This window comes from Ischnura elegans, chromosome X (assembly GCF_921293095.1).
Source record: "Ischnura elegans chromosome X, ioIscEleg1.1, whole genome shotgun sequence".
Classification (NCBI taxonomy): domain Eukaryota; kingdom Metazoa; phylum Arthropoda; class Insecta; order Odonata; family Coenagrionidae; genus Ischnura; species Ischnura elegans.
The window spans coordinates 120,323,731-120,339,057 of record NC_060259.1 but is presented as its reverse complement, the minus strand read 5'-3'; the positions used below and the strand labels follow the sequence as shown (position 1 = coordinate 120,339,057).

The 15,327-nt window shown below is 41.5% G+C and overlaps 1 long non-coding RNA gene across 1 annotated transcript; it reads left to right on the top strand.

Moving 5' to 3' along the window:
- Nucleotides 1-9,216: 9,216 nt before the first annotated feature.
- On the top strand, nt 9,217-10,187 carry LOC124171543. The gene is made up of 3 exons (XR_006867827.1): nt 9,217-9,473; nt 9,623-9,813; nt 9,940-10,187. It is a non-coding gene; the product is annotated as an uncharacterized LOC124171543 (long non-coding RNA).
- Nucleotides 10,188-15,327: the final 5,140 nt, after the last annotated feature.

Sequence of the window (15,327 nt, the reverse complement as noted above, 5' to 3'; positions counted from 1 at the left end):
ACTACCTTTTTGAGGAAATGATGATAGATATGTTATTTCATTTTAATAGCAATTTTACTTTTAGCTGCGGAGTCAAATGTCCTCTTTTTTTCAAGCCTGACAAAATGTGTGAAAACAAATTGAGTACGATGCATTTATGTTGCTCGTAAAACGAAACGACCGACAAGGGGATATTATAGAGAGAAGAATGGAGTCTTGGGTACACTTGGGGGGGTGGAAGCAGTCGCCAGGAGGGAGAGGGGGGGGATAGTGCGCGTTTGGGAGACTTGAGGGTGGTGGGGAAGGAACGAGGGCGATTTCTGAAGAACCGGGGGTCGAAGAAATGCTGAAATATGGGGTTGATACGTTAGTGAATGGACCACAGGCTGCCGGCCTCGGTGGCGGCGGTGTAACGTCCTCGCCTGCCAAACAAGAGGTCGCGGGTTCGAGTCCCGCCTGGGTAGGTTTCCCCGGTCCAGGGCATGGTCGTTTGTGTACGTTTACTTGTTACACTTGTTGAACACCCCGGTGTAAAATGGCCAATAAGAGCTGTATCCGGTGGTTTGATGATAAAATAAAAAATAAAATAAATCTGTAAATCAACACAGGGAAGCGGAAGTCGATTTCTGTGTCTTCAGAAAATGTAATCCCTGCACGATTAACGAGGATCGAAGGAAAATGTCGCGCAGAATGCATATTGATGTTATTCTTAGACGTATTTCTCTCTTTGACGACACATCCGAATAAAGTCCACTTTCCCAGTAGGGAATGAATTCCGGGAAAGTGACTCCAGATTTACTGTGAATGGCTTTTTCCCCAAGCCATTCATTCCAATGGTAAATCAAATTGCCCCTTCCTGTCGAATTATCATAACGCGCGATTCTCGAAAATTGTGTACTATCACACGAACAGTAGCAAATAATGCGTTGTGTGTCTCAATTTCGGCCGCAGCGGGAAAGGAATTCGTGGATGTATTGCTAATCAGGTTACGGATTCGATAAATTGTTATCCATCGGTTGCGCTCTCCCTCTTCGTACTCCTTTCATCTTTCCCAATTGCGATTGTGTGATGGCATTACTGCCCCTGAGATGCGAACCGATTTCATACCATTTACTTTGAGGAAAGACGAACGATAGTGCGCAACTTGAAAGACATTCGTCCGTTGACAGGGAAGTCGACCTCGATTCGGATTTCCACTCTTTCCACCGCTGCATACGTCACCAGCTGCTGCTTCTTCCTCGGGGAGAGCAGACCTTCCCCTACCATCGTTCCGACCTTGGGAACTGCGTCACATTCCTATTCCCATACGGAAGGGCGACCGGCAGTTGTTTTCGTGGAACGTATGTCGGAGGGATATATTCCCAACCCTGAAATATAACTTGCAACATCGAAAAACTTCATTGAACGTATTCACTGCACGTTATATGACAACTTCCTCGACGTAGTGATTGCGTGACAGTGTTGAAAGTGTACTGTTACCGAGGAAACAATATCAAATGAGCGTACCCTTCAAAGTATTACTCTTGCCACACCCTCCTTCAATTAGTGGCAGTCAATTAGGTATTCGCATTACTTAAGCCTGCTATCCTCTGAAAGTATGTGTTGTTGTCATTGAAGTCGTTATCCCCAAGTGCACGTCGTAATATGGGACAGGTATTGCGTTATGCTATGAATAGAAATTACTAATTCACTTTTTACGTCGACGGAAAACAAACGAAGGAGGCCAGTGCGTCTTCTGAAAAATTCGTCCGTTGGAACTCTTTTTTTTCTTCCCAGCGTCCCCTTCGCCACTCGCTGCGTTGTGGCTCGTGGTGGGGGAACCTTCCCCCACCACCCAGGTCCGACCGTGGGAAACAGCGCCACACACAGGTTCCCACGATGGTGGTCTACTTAGCAACCCCCCACCCCCTATTACTTTCGCCCAGGTGGGCCCTCGCAAGACGGTGTGTGTCTCAAGAAAATGTAGAAGGAAATGAACGTTAGCTATGTTTAATGTCTGCCGTTCGCATTTCCACTTAGTAGTGCATTCACTTTTCCTCCAAATTATCTCCTATGGTTAAACGGTACAGCATCATTAAGGTCTACAGAATGAAGATTACGTGAAAAATTAACCGTGATATTGCCCGGAAAGTAAATGTATTTATTGACAGCTTCTCCACACTCAACTTTCCGTTCATATGTGCACGAGTGAGGAATAGCCGTCCGTTTCAAGGATTTACAACCGTACATGGAATTTATCAAACACGAACTTTCAACGTAATCAATTTCGGGATACATTTCCCATTTCTTTACGAGTTCATGTCATTGGTCATCTGACGAATAAAACTTCAGTTTCAGTAGGAGGGAAATATTTGCATCGGACTGCATGATATACATTAGTCACACTGGATTTCCTGAAACTGTCTGCATTAATGAATGTGCGAATGAGGGATAGGAATATATCTTCCAGCAATTACGCAGAACGATCCGCCGGGAAGCTGAATAATCCGCTGGACCAAGCGTCACTTTCCAATGGCAACGAAAAGGAATGCTCGTGAATGCTCACACTTACCTTAGCCATTTGCGCTGCTTCTTCTTTTCTTTGTATCTATGCTCATTGATTGTATTTTTCGCTCCCTATCCTCGTTCCCACGGAATGAGTCGGTGACTTCAATGAACGAATAAACCGCTGATGTGGTCCACACAAATATTTTTATTTTGCACAAATATGATTTCACCGAAACGACGATCGGTGAGGAAATGATAGTATGTTTCGAAGGAGAAGTTCTTGATTGGAATAGACGTTGAAAGGAGACTCTAAGAAGATCCATTGACTGTTCTTTTTCCATGTAAAAATGCGATGACGTCTTCTGCTGACCTTCGGATTTGTTTGGAATATTATGGAATATTGTTACACGTATATCGTGACCGTTGGTTGTTTACGAAATATCGGACCATTTATTCAGCGCCACCTTTTCAACAAATCTTTTTTCCCTCGTAAAAAAATAATTTTCGTGGGATATATTTTTTTACAAATTTACAGGCTACCGCTGTTTATTAATCTATTTTATTGGATAAAATTTGAAATAATCTATCATATGCGATCTTCAGTGGTTTTAAAGGTTATCATTGGTTTCAAAGAAAACGGGTTTTGAATTTTCTTGACGTCACAGCTATTTGTCATTGGCTGAGTTTCAGAAGTGCCGCTCTCTGGACTTCACTTCGCGGCAAGCTGTCTTGGAGATAAGAGGTGAATACCTTACCTATTCTTTTGGTGATACGGTTCGTGCATCCACTATCCATTAATTTTCAATTCTCGCAAGCCGAGCATCAATCGCAAATACGATTTATTTATAATCACAAAGTAGTCGTTGTAAGAGTGACAATCGTTTTGAAAAACCAATTATTGTTACGGCTTTCGTCTTCATGTCCAACATATTATACCATGAAGGGAATACGCCCCTGTTAAAAATAGCCCAGTGTCTTCAAGAACACCTGTAATCGGGAAAAATTTTCTCGGTTTTAAATCCTCTTGTATTTTAATCAACACTGGAATTCGTGTCTAAATAATTTCTGCTCTCATGGCATTTCGGTGAAGGGCCAGGTTTCATTGCGTATTAGCTGCGTTAGATATTTAATGTGACCGTTAACTGGTTTGATACTCCTTTTTTATGTGCGTATGAGATAGATTTAATGAGCAAGAAGGGTTACTTTTGATTAGTTACATTTCCATCTAGTCTGTCTGCATTTGCAGATTATAGGTAAACTGTGATTAGCTTTATCACTTTTTTATCGTTTTTCAAACTACCAACTTTCGCACGATTGTGCATTGCGGGTGACTCCCGTAAAAGTTATCACCGCGGCTAGTCCCGGTATACTTTAAATTAGCATATGATGATTTTTTTATTCTCTCCTATGCTTCTATTCCTAGTGTGAAAAGATTATTGTTTTTGCAGTAAGCCTCCTTTTCCTCCACTATTTTCTGCTTATTTCTTCCTTGCTTCACCCATCGTTGTAATTCGGCTTTCTGGGTAGCAAAATTCTTTCACCGCTTCATGCTTTTCTTTCCTAGGTTAATCTTGGTCTTAGCCTCCTCTCTTTTGCTTCATACAAATATGTTGGTATCTTTTTATGACTTTCAGCTGACATTTGGCCATTGTCCATTCCAAATTTCTCAAAGTCTTCTTCATATCCTTGTCTTTCTCGGCTATGACTTCTATATTGTCAGCAAACGGCAGCATAATAGTTCCTTCTCATTGTATATTAACACACTTAAAAGCCCTCCGTTTTATTTCACTGATGGCTTTCTCTAAGTATGCATCAGAAATTACAGGGAACAGTTAAGCCCATGCCTCCTTTTCTTTTCCTATTCTTTTCTCTTTCCACCGATAGATCCAGAACTTATCACTGCTATTTGTTTTTTGTGCAATCTGTGCTCTATTCTGCGATAGTTGTTGAGCACTCCAACTTCCTTCTGAATTTTGAGCCTCGACTCCCATTCCACGTCATCAAAGGGCAAATGTCTCTAAGTCTGCAAATGATATGAAATTCGGATTTTTCTTCTCTACGAGCAGCTGAAGAGCCAAAATTGCTTCCTTTTGCCTTTGTTTTTCCTAAATCGGAATTTGTCCTCATCCAGGAGTTCTTCTTGTCTCCGTTGTATTCCCTTGTAGATGACTGTCGTCAGCATCTTTGACGTATGTGACCTCAGGCGTGTGGTCTAACATATTTACACTCCTCTGCACTCTCTTTTTTGGGAGTAGGATTGACGTTCTTCTCGAAGTCACCAGGTGAATCTCCTGTTGAGTACGTACCGCAGATAGTTTCATACAGTTAAGACCTTTTCTCCTGCAATTTTGTTTAGCTCTGCTGTAATGTCATCTATTCCTGGTGCCTTATCCTTTCGTAGGCTTCTAACTGCAGCGTCAAATTCCGATCTTAGGGTGCTCGCTCCCATGTCATCCTTTTCTACTTTACTTTCCTTTTCGATAAATTTAGGGTTGAGCTTGCATCCGTTGTAGAACTCTCCAAGTATTCCTTCAATCTCTTGGCTTTGTGTTTCTTTTTCAGTGAAAATATTTCCATACTTGTCTGTTATGGTATTACACATTTCACATCATTTCTTAAATGTTTTCTCACCATTCAATTGGCCGCTTCTACTTTCCTTGTAAGAGTTTATTGAGAGTATCCTCGCAAAAGTTGTGATGGCGATCGCATCTTACCAAAGATTTGATCGTTACAAGTGATTCCTTTACTTCTACTCCCTTGCATCAAATCACTGGTTTTACGCGGAGTGAAAATGAAGACAAGGATAAGTAAAAAATTCGACCGGTCGAAGGGAAGGGAGGGGGGGCTGCGTCTTCGTATCTACCCAGGATCTGGGATATCTGGGATCTATTGTCTTAGAGGGGTATCGGGTAGATGTGGACGCTGGAGTTTTGGCTTCCCACCTTTTAGGTCCGTGTTCAACTCCCGGTGGCGGAGAAATTCAGAGCCGGTTGGCCGATCCTAGAGAAGAGTGCTTTGTGGCGGGGGTTTCAAGTACAGCTTTGCGTCCGTCAGGTGGGGCGTAAAGCCTTTGGCACCTTTCCTAAAGAGCAGACTAATGCCAACGCTGGGTTTCTCTTTTTTTCTCTTCCTACCATTTATTTAAGTGTGGGGCAAATGACTTCTTTATCTTTCGTTCGCCTCCTCAACACCCCATACCATTCCTGCGGATGGTGAGCTATCGCCAGTTACGAGATTGCAGGGTGCATGTTGGGAGAGCCTTCGCCACCGCCAAGAGAACTTCCTCGCACTCGAGATATCCGTCAATGTCGTTTCATCGCGATAACATCGCCATTTGCTCTCTTCCACTTCGCTCTCTTGTCTGACGTGTTGAATGGAGGAGGAGTGCTGTGCTTCTTCTTCTTGCCTTCACTCTATTCCCCCCCCCCTCCACGCATGTCTCTCGGCTGCCAATATTAACGCCTCTTCCCTCCCACCCCCCACTTTCTTTCCTCCATCTATTGTGTTGGAAATCTTGTGTTGGTGCTATCGTGGAATATACATATTCGAGAAATAACCGGTCAAGCTAATCGTAAATTGGGTTTTGTTGAAAGAATATTAGGAAAGTGCGACGACAAAGTGAGAGAAATAAGCAACTTTTCCCTCGTTAGACCACACTTGGAATACGCTGCCAGTGTTTGGGACCCTCATGAAAAAGTCTTAATAACAGAGTTAGAACGCGTGCAAAGAAGAGCTGCCAGGTATGTGAAAGGTCGTTACGATAGTCTTGTTAGTGTAACTGGCCTCTTTGATAAACTCGGATGGGAATCTCTGTCGGACCGTAGATTGAAAAATAGACTAAACCTTTTAGATAAATTCAAGAGCAATATCTTTTCTGACGAAGTTTACCACCTCCGTAATTCTTCTCGCTCTGAAGTAATGTCTGCCCTATCATTGGTCCCACTATCCTCCCGTAGGGATTTCCGTAATATTTCCTTCATTTACAATGCCTTAAATGGCAAGTTCCGATCCTCAGATATGATGCCTTTCTTTTCACTCCACATTCCCTCCCGCTCCTTCCGTAATAACCACCTACTACACCAGCCTAAATTCCGTCTTTCTCTCTCTCTCTCAGAGATCACTTTTTTACAGACTCCCTACCTCTTTCAATGCCATTTCGAGTACTCACCCTTCCCTGGATCTTTCAATGCCCATCAGGTCATCCAAGAGGCAGCTTCGAAAAGCCATCTACTGAATCCATTTTTTCTTTTTGATATCCTTTGTATAGTTTTTTTTATAGTTTACATTTGTTAAAGCTGCAGATTTTATGTTTTGTATTCAATGTAAAGGCCATTTTGGCTGTGTTTGAATAATTTAATAAAAAAATAAAAAAATTAAAAATATCTTGCGGACGCCAACATACTACGGAAGATCAGATCATGCAGATAAAATAAGAGAGATAGATTGTAGAACGGTCAGATTCCGAGTGTCATTTTTTCCACGATCAATAAGAGATTATAACGGCAGCAATAGAACTCGTAAATAGATTGCATGACTTGTAGTGTAGCCTACTAACCTATGCAAAACTTAATGCATGTTTCTTAATTCAATTATTAATTCTAACAGCATAAGGTAGTATAATTTGTTATTATACGGGACGTTTTTTGGACGGTGTGATGTGCATGTGGGAGTCCAAATGCATGCTGGTGATTGATCACCCTCTGCCAAACACCCTAGAGGTGGCTCTCATTATGTAGATGTAGATGAAACGTCCAAGTATTGTTGTGAGGGAGTTTTGGCTCCCGCGCATGTTTAGTAAATACGATACACGTACTTATACGAAGCACAGAGCGCAGTAAAACAACATAAGTCTTCTGCATTTTGATGTGGAATGTAAGTAGCAAACTAGGGGCTTCCAAAACACTGGAGGTAGTTCAGTACATTTTTCTGAATTTGAGGGGTATTTTTGGCGTATTTTGCCCATTTCTCAGGAAACGTAACCGAATGTGGTAAGTTCACTGTATTTAAAGGCTACAAAGCTCATTTATGGGTGATCGATAAATAGATTCCTTCCGGATTTTAGAGCCTATTTGATACCGATAGTTTTCTTATACTCAACTGGAAAAAGAGTAATAATTGAGCCATTTGTCTTGTTATCATTCGTTATTTAACTAATGTCAGTTTAATATGTCCTGCATTTTTGCGGGGTGAGGGCCTTAAAACTTCCTCATACATCATAGGTTCATGGCCTTCGGAAATTGCATTTGAACCTCTATATATCTCTCAAAAATTAAAGTAAAATGTAATTGCTATTTTCCACAATAGTTCTTACGACGACTTTTGGCTCACAGAGTTGTCATTTGGTATGGGACATCACATTACATGAGCATATCACGTTTAATCATTCAGAGAAGAGGTGGAGCAGGATTTGACAAGTATTACGTAGGAGTAGAAAACAAGTAAGATAGTGAAAATAGGCAACCCAGGAGATATAGATAAACCATGGGTGAGAGCACGTCTCTAGCGGCAGGAGAACGGCACCCGGGAAAAAGACAGGTAGATGCGATGGCCAAGGGAGGGGGGAGGATATAGGAGGCAGAGGTAAAGAAAATATCTCCCATATTCTCCCTTGCAAGGGCGCAGCTAAGAATTAAGGCTAAGGGAGGTTTTATGCGCAAGTAATACTAAAAGAGTGTGGGGGTATTGTATACCCACCAGGGTAAGCAGGAGTTGCGGGGGGGGGGGGGGCCTCCTCCAGAAAAAATTGTAGAAAAATGGTTCAAAATGGCGAGTTTTACGGCTTTCTGAAGTTAGTCAATTCATATTCACCAGTAAACGAACCACGCAAGTTCCAAGTGGCTCCCAACCAATCCCTTTCCGTTCCATTTAAATTGCCTTTCTGCTTCGGATTCTCTGTATATTACGTATTCGAAGTGCGGCTAAGTAATTACGAAATAGCACCGCGACTTAATCACTTACCTCCAAAACGCTCCATAAATTCTTAACTCTCGTGGCTTGCAGCGAATGACTCTTCTGTTCTATCATCAATGAATTCCAAGTGTTCAAGGATTTCCAAAACCTGACATTGGAAACAGATTCCTACATCTTTAAAGACTGTTATTTTTTCAAATATTGTTGGTCAATATTAAAAAGATTTTTTGTCATTATGCGTAAGTAATACATTTATGACTAAGTGGTGTGCATGTGGTGATTTTTTATCATGTTGGTGATTGGTCAACCACTGCCTATCCCTCCCTTGGGGTGGCTCGCAGGATATTATGTATATGTAATGTTACCCCTTCCCCCGAGTGAATTCAAAAGCCTGGTCACACGATACATTAAGACGAATAAGTGAATCTGTAATCACCTAATTAAAACAAATGTTAGAACAAAAGAAGCATCCTGTTCGCAGTTGCTTAAAATATTCTTACATGCCGCGTCATTCTGATTTCTAAGCCGTTTGTGCAATCGCATGTTATCCCTTTTGGGTTAATGTATTATTCATTGTCATCTATTCTCACCTTTGCCGGCTATCATCAGACGGCGTTGCCATTCACCTGAAATCCTGATCTACTGAATCAAGCGGTGTAGTTACCCTCATGTTCACATATGCTATCCTCAGAATGAACGCATTTTCTAATTGAGATTCTAATCTGGCTACATAAAAAATCGTAATTTAATGCATCAGCTGAAAGGCCGAAAATACTTTTATAAGGTATTTTGTATTTGCTGTGATAGAACACATCTCTCCTTAAGTAGGCGCTTACCAAGGTGGTAAAGGAGAGGTGGTCTCAGTTCCCTTGCCGAAGTCCTGTGACGTCACGGCAGACACCGGCCATTTTCGACGGATGAACCGCATGGGAATTCAGTTTCTTCAGCAACGAATATTGCGCTCCCTGACTAATACTGCCGATTTACTACTCTTTTTGCGTGGTAAAAGCATCATAAAGAATGCGTTGTATGGTGGCTACTTGTGGTAATAGCTCTAACAAAGCTAAGAAGAGCGGACTTCAAATATCCTTCCATAGGTATGTAAATCGTCGCGTTGTTGTGATTATATTATTTGAGGCATTATTCCTATTATTAATCTATTCATCTTGAATAGTTTTGCTGGATGCTCTTCTATGCCTGATGCACTATGTCTTCTTCATGGATTTCTTGCATAAATGCTTTTCAGCTCTTAAGCTGAAGAAGGGAAGAGTCCAGGGAAAGACTCTGTTGGCAGAAAGATCACCATCTTCGCATTAGATTAGACTGGCAGAATGTTTTCTGCAAATTGATATTGCCCAACCTTAGTTTTCCTGTGGCACAGACTGTGAATGATGAAATAGACACTCGAGTAATAGCATGTTTGATACAAATCAAGAGGTTTTATAACGTTTGATGAGACTGAAAATTTGGTGATCTCTGGTGCAATTCATTGAAATTGTTGAATAGTTCATTTTTCAGTTCCTCTAGTAAAGCTCACCAATTTATACACATTTTTAATTACAGGTTCAGCTATTCCAGTAACAATGGAAGATTTGTGGTGGCTTTCATCACGTATTCATGATTCTTTTCCTAATTTGAAACTATATCAATAGATATGTTCCATCAATTACACTTGAGATTTATTTTTAATTTGCATACTTTGCATTGGTTGTATAAATAATAGTTTCAATAGCATTCTTAAATCTGAATTCTGGAAATGTAAAATTTGCTGTTTATGTATATTACATAAGTTTGAAATATGTGTATTGTTTTCTTTTTTAATTCCTAAATCTGTGATATTATTTGATGCAGCTTTTATCCATGCTCCAAATCTCTTGAAAAGCACTTATACTGCATATTAGCTTGTTGTTTGCATACCTATTCCTGTCTTATTTTGGGTAATTATATAGTAATGGTTAACCCTGAGTCAATGGTCATGAGAAAAAAATAAAAGAAATAGACTGCAAAACAGAGAGATTTAAAATGTCATTCTTCCCTCGTACTATTAAGGATAGCAATGTTGTCTCAATTGAAAGGATTAATGGCAACGCTCGCTAGGATCACCCATTGCATGTTTTTTCGTTGTTCTAACCTTGCATGTATTTTCTCTAGGAATTACTAACCATTGGCAATTTTTTATGAATAAGCATGTATATTTTTCTAGTGTGCGTAATATTTCTTTGACTGTGTGGTGTGCATGTGGCGGTCCTCTTGCATGCTACATGTTGGTGATTGGTCACCCCCTGCCAAACACCCTACCCCTATGAAAAAATTGTATAAAACTGTTTCAAATTTTTATACATTGCCATGGTAATGTATAAGAATGTATAAAAATTTGAAACAGTTTTATACAATTTTTTCATAGGGGTATAGGTGGCTCGCAGGGTATTATGTAGATGTAGATAAACCCTTCAAATTGACCACATTTGTATCAACATTCCTCGAATTATGTTTATTGTACTATCTTAATGGAAGTTTCCCTGAAAATTGTGTGTGGAAACCCTTCGATCTTGTTCCTCAGCTAATACAATACCAAGTTCAAATTATTCCATATTAAGCATTGCTACTTCAGAACCATGAAGGTAATATCAGTACTTCTAGAAAAGATTTACTCTATTAACTATTCAAATATGTACGGAAAAACGTCCTGTAAAAACTTGACTGAAGCACGCTTATAGTTTTCCCTTCATTACCTTTTCCTTAGGAAGGACCTACTATTGGTGATTCAAATGACTCCTAAAAGAAATAATCACCGTTTGCACAAATGCATTTTATAATAAACACAAATTTTACTCTTTACAATGTTAATTGCGTTAAAGTTCTACATGGTATTATGGCTAGATGGTTATAGTTAACGACAATGGTGCAGAAAATTGAAGACAGTATATAAGAATTCACTCTGGTAGGCGAGAGGGGAAGAGTTGGACTCAACAAATGCTAGTTTTTAGAAACAACTCTTAGTAGTTACGAAATTTTATCTTCACGAGTTTCTAGGATTACTTTTCAAAATGGCATTTTCAGTTGTTCTTCGGAAATTCCGCTTTTTCAGTTCGGCCAAGGCAATTCTGTTCGTAAATTCAAAAATAGCAGCCGTTCGGCGTCGTCCTTTATTTATTCACTTTAAAAAAATACCTTTCGTTCATGACAAGCTATTCTATCGAACGCATTCAAATGTCATACATATAAATTCCACCACCCCACAGCCGTTTCATCGACATATCTAGCCCAAAGGCGAGAATGTGAATAAATATGACAGGAAAACCCGGGCATAGCATGTTAATCCTGCCAGGGCTGCCAGGCGGCGGAGCGAGGTGTCGGCCGTGACGTCACCGCCGAAACGTATACAGCGAAGTGAGACCACCTTACTTCTATCACCTTGGGCGCTTACGCCAGTTATGTGAAAATCAATTCCTCGGAGGAGGGTGAAATTAATGTCAGAATATATTGTGTTAGCGTTTCTAGTATTGTAGTAATTCCTTTCTAGTATTGTAGTAAAAGCCGCGGATCGTTAGTACGAATGAAAGCAAGGACAAGGTTTGACCTAGAGAATTGAACCAAGAACTATTAATATTTAAACAAAGATATTAGGTTTTTCACGCTGCGACGCTTTATTATCTTATTTTATTGTGACCACTTAGCTAAATTGCACATAAATTGATAGATATGGGAATTCGTTTTTCCCCCGAACTATAAAGGACTTTAATAAATGGTGGTCGAAATTTTGTGTGAGAATTTTGCTTTTTATATTAAACGGCTTGTTTCCTGGCACCCTCTGCCACACGCCTATGTAGGTTAAAAAATGCTGTTTATTTTTCGATCAGCGTGGTTATTATTTAAGAGTATAAATGTTAGTGAAGAGTTTGATCTGGAGTGTAGCTCTCTACGGTGCGGAAACGTGGAAACTGAGGGAAGAAGACGAGAGAAGATTGGAGGCATTCGAGAAGTGGGTATGGAGAAGAATGGAGAGGGTGAAATGGACGGAGAGGAAAAGGAACGACGAAGTGCTGGATATGGTTGGCGAGGAGAGGCAGCTTTTAGATGAGATACGGAGAAGACAGAAGGTATGGATGGAGTTAGTGTTTAGCGGTGAGGGGATGTTGAAAATGGGGTTAGAGGGTAGAATGTTAGGGAAACGAGGGAGGGGAAGGAAAAGAATAGGATTTTTAGACAGATTGAAAGAGAGTAGGCCTTACAGTGAATTAAAGAAGGTAGTGTTGGAAGGAAAGGGAGGCTCCCAGCTCACTTCTTGAATACTCCATGAAAACCTACCTTAATTGGTAGAATACTAATAATAATAATAAAGTCAGTCGGATGTGTCCCATTCTGTTTCGCTAGGTGACGTCAAAGAAGTGGAGAATCTCTCGACACGCAGCCGCTGTATTGGTGTAGGTAGTTTAAATGGTAGGGTGGAAGTGTCGGCTGGCTGGCCCATTCACCACCCCCTCGCTTTGCGGACTGTTTGTATTCGAGGGATTGGAAGAGGGGGCGGGGGAGTTGGAGGTGTGCCGACGGTGGCGTGCGAATGTTTCGTCGCAACGTTGTTTGGGGGGAAGGGAACGGAGAGGAGGGGAACGGAGGGATGGGGACGGAGGGGAGGGTGATGGAGGGGAAGGGGGGCTCGCTAAGGAAGTCCCTTTTTCAGTACCATTCAGTACGCCGGACAAACAGCTTCGAGTCGGGATCCGGTGCAGAGAGACCGAAGAACAGTTGACGGTGAACACGCGAAACACGCTCCTCGTCTTCGCTTGCGGTCGTCGTGGTTCGCACGCCCCCAGAGCCGACTCCTCTCCTTTATTGGGGGCGTAATCTCGCTCTATCCGGCTGACAGAAACACGGGTCCCCTCTGCAGCCTCCATGGAGTAGGAACGGCATGCCACCAGCGTTCTCCGATCGGGACATCGCATCCTCGCCGCTGGATACGGAGTTTGCGACACCGGCGTCCACCGCGGATCGCGGATATGCGTCCCGCGCCGATATTTGTCGACGCATCTGACCTGAAAAGTGGTGTTATTGCATTGTTTCGCTGTCATCGCAGAGACATCATTGTTCATCGAAGAAATGCTTTGGTTCCCCAGCGGCAAGGTGGAGAAATATCCTAGAATCACGAAGGAGTGGAGAAGGGATTGCATCGCTTCACTGTTATCAGGGAAAATGCACTGATTCGCGCTACCTCATGGGTAGCAATAAAGGAATAATTTGTTTCTCCGACATCGTGGGAGGTTATTCTGCATGTGCGAACTTCGGATGAACGTTTTTTTTTGTGTGTTCGGATTTTTTCGATAGTGATCAAAGAACCCGCATGAAAGAGTCCTTCGTGTCATTTTCATGCTTTAATCAAAAACCCCTTTTCAAACCCTCGAATTCACTTTGCCGTGGTAAATGAATCAAAGATTGAGGAAAGTGAGTCGCACTGTTCGGACTTCTCAGGAGTGCGTCCTTTTAAGATCGTTGGATCTCTGTTGCATTTCCGATTTTTTTGTCACTCACAGTCACTGTGTTCCAAAAGCTTTGAGGTAGAATTGATAAAAGAGTATGCGGAGTGGAGGGCCTGGACCGCAACCCTTTGACATCATCGATTTGCAGCGAGGCTTTCCACGGGAGGAGTGCGGAAGGATACGAGCGCCCCTCGAGGGATTTCTCCTGAAGAACAATCGGAAAACTCTCTCACGTTCGAGTGAAAGTGCTCCCCCTGAGGGTTACAGCAGTGAAAGGGTTAAAGAAGTACGAAGACGATCGCATATTCTTATCGGAGGTTGGAAAATAAAAATTGGTGGTAAATATCTTCCCCTAGGCAAGAAACAAATATTCATTGCAACCATCTTCCCACGTTGGAAATTCAATTCCGCGGTATATTATGAACATATTTTTTTTCAAAGCTCTTAGATGTATTTCATTCTCATCTTTGTCATCAAGCTTTGATTTTTTCTCGCCCCCTTAGTCAAAGTAAAGACTGGGAAACAAAGGTTATTTCAGAGACTTACATTTGCAAGTGTAAATCGTCCCTGCTCAAGTTAAATACTTCGTTATGTGCATATCTTTCCCCTCCGTAACCAGAAGTATGTCCAAAATTCTACATCGTTCACTGAACTTCGTATGAGTTTGTGGTGATATCCCGTTCATTTAGCGTTCTACATTTCATACTTAACGATGATGTTCTCCAGTGGATATGTGAGCAAGTGATCGTGAGCCATGCTCACGTGTGTCTTACTTTGAGTGCTTCGTTTTGTTCAAGAGGAATAACTGCTCCCCCGGACGGCGTCTTAGAAGCGTCGGATGGCGGCGGCCGTAGGCGTCTTATGCGGGGCGGTCGTCGAGACGGTGGGGCCCTTCTAGCGACGCTACACCTAATCTCGCTCCTCTGACAAAGGTGAGTGTCCCTTTTCCCAATTAGCATTTATGCTCCTCTGCTTTAGCTTTGGTTTTACGTATATGATCTTTGCCACCGTATATAAATGTGAGCTTATGTGACGAAGGACAATGTGTGGAGAAGTCCGTGCTTTGAAACAGTTGAGGATTCGACAATGGTAGTTATTTATTATTTTTTGAGTGCCTAGGAAATCGGAATTACAGGAAGTTGTGCTACCTTAGCCCACAGTTTTTTCCCAAACATCTGAGTGCTGCCAACATTTAGCTTAAAACTAGTGTGACGGTATCAGTGTATAATATTTAACATTACTCACTTATGCGTCCATTAATATCGCTCGTTTTGAAAAAAATGGTAGACAAGACATCGATACTTAGTACTATATACAGATATTCCGCGAATTGTCCCTTGTTTTCTAGATATAGAACCTACAATACTTAGTAATTTCTCGCCGCGAAGCTGTGATTCGCCTGAAGGTATGAGTATAATATCTAACATTACTCAGTTTTGCGTCCATTTATATCCCTGGTTTTTTTATTAATGGCATA